This window comes from Leptonychotes weddellii, chromosome 10 (genome assembly GCF_054177405.1).
Source record: "Leptonychotes weddellii isolate Sample4059 chromosome 10, ASM5417740v2, whole genome shotgun sequence".
Lineage (NCBI taxonomy): Eukaryota > Metazoa > Chordata > Mammalia > Carnivora > Phocidae > Leptonychotes > Leptonychotes weddellii.
In genome coordinates, this window is record NC_138378.1 from 23,873,530 (window position 1) to 23,875,810 (window position 2,281).

At 38.1% G+C, this 2,281-nt stretch overlaps 1 pseudogene; it reads left to right on the forward strand.

Moving 5' to 3' along the window:
- The first annotated feature begins 763 nt into the window (after positions 1-763).
- On the forward strand, positions 764-863 carry LOC115941509 (U6 spliceosomal RNA; annotated as a pseudogene).
- Positions 864-2,281: the final 1,418 nt, after the last annotated feature.

Here is a 2,281-nt window from a genome sequence, read left to right on the forward strand (position 1 = left end):
ATAATGGAATATTTGTTTTTAATTGTTAAGTTTTAAGTGTTGTTTATGTACTCTATTTGAGTTCTTTGTTGGATACGTAATTTGCAAATAACGTCTTTCACTGTATTTGCAAATAACATCTTTCAGGTTTCTTTTAATCCTTTTCACTTTTTAAAATTCATTACCACACATAGTTATTGTTTTCCTTTTAGATCATTTTCTTTTGTGGTGGAAACATTTAAGATCTACTCCATTAGCAAATATGAAGAATATAATACAACATTGTTAACTTATAGTCACATTGTTCTACAACAAATCTTCAGAATTCATTCATCTTGCATAACTAAAATTTTGTACCTCTTGACACCATCTCTCCATTTCCCCCTCTACACAGCCCCTGGCAATCACTGTCTACCTCTGCTTCCATGAGTTTGACTATTGAGATTCCAATGTAAATAAGATCTTGCAGTATTTTTCTTTTTCCATCTGGCTTATTTCACTTAGCATAATGTCCTACAGGTTCATGCATGTTGTCAAAAAATAGCAGGTTTTCCTTCCTTTTAAAAAGCTGATTATTGGGGCACCTGGGTGGCTCAGTTGTTAAGCACCTGCCTTCGGCTCAGGTCATGACCTCTGGGTCCTGGGATCAAGCCCCACATTGGGCTCCCTGCTCAGTGGGGAGTCTGCTTCTCCCTCTCCCACTCCCCTGCTTGTGTTCCCTCTCTCGCTATGTCTGTCAAATAAATAAATAAAAATCTTTAAAAAAAATAAAAAGCTGATTATTGTGGTCACTTCGGCAGCACATAGACAAAAATAATGACACAGAGATTAGCATGGCCCTGTGCAAGGATGACAGGCAAATTCTGAAGAAAAGTCTGATTATTAGTCCACTTTATATATACATGTTTTCTTTATCCATTCTACTGCTAACAGACATTTGGGTTATCTCCATACCTTGGCTATTGTGATAAATACTGCAATGAACATGGGAATGCAAATATCTCTTCAAGAGAGTGATTCTATTTCATCCAGATACATATTCACAGTGGGATTTCTGGATCAAATGATAGTGTTATTTTTAATTTTTTGAGAAACTTCCACACTGTTTTCCACAGTGGCTGCACAATATTTAACAAGATTTATCTTCCATTTGTGAACCCAGAGTATCTTTCCATTTATTTGTCTTCCTTACTTTCTTTCATCAATGATTCATGGTTTTCAGTGTATAGATAGGTCTTTCATCTCCTTGGTTAAATTTATTCCTAAGTATCTTATTCTTCTTGTTGCAATTGTAAAAGTGATAGTCACTCATGGCTCTCTCCAACCATCAACTAATTTCTACACTAAATAGTTCTGCACACATTTATCATAAGGTAAAAGTGGTAAAGCAGGGGGGACACAAGTAATGAAATTGGTACAAAAATGTAAAAATGGGGATGCCTGGGTGGCTCAGTCGGTTAAGCGTCTGCCCTCAGCTTGGGTCATGATCCCAGGGTCCTGGGATCGAGTCCCACATCGGGCTCGTTGCTCAGTGGGGAGCCTGCTTCTCCCTCTGCCTGCAGCTCCCCCTGCTTGTGCTCTTTCTCTCTTTGACAAACAAATAAATAAAAATCTTTTAAAAATTAAAAAAAGTATATAAAAATGTATGTAATGGCTTTTTTTCCATTTTTTTCTTTTTTTTATTATGTTATGTTAGTCACCATACAGTACCTCATTAGTTTTTGATATAATGCCTTTTATAGGATACATGAGTCATTTTTTTAAGTCTTTCCCTACCCCACACTGACTCCCTCAAATGTTAAGAATATACATATTAATATTATTGCTAACTTTATTATACAAATGCTACCCTAAGTGTAGACGCTCAGATATATAGGATCATTTTGCAGTAAGAGAGCTTAGCCAAGGGCCATGGGTGTGGACTATGCAGTAAAGGATTAGCTTAGCAGACTTGTGGTTTCCCCAACTCCATGTTCTCAGAGTCACTAGAATGGGTCCTTGAGCAGCTTCTGGCACACGTTTAACCTGTGAGCCCTTAAAATATCCTGCCTGATAAAGTGTCTTTAACTACTTGAGACTTGGGCCACACATTCCTTGCATGTACTTTTGGCCCATAGTTAGAAGATGGCTGCATCGCCTCCAGCATTATGACCGTGTTTCAAGCACAAGGAGGTGGCAGGGCAAACGCTAATGGGTACATGCCACTTGAATCTTTGCCCCACCCCTTTGAAGTATCTTACAAGATACCCCACCACCAAAGATACTCTGCTTAAAGTCACTGGCCACAATTGCATCACATTTC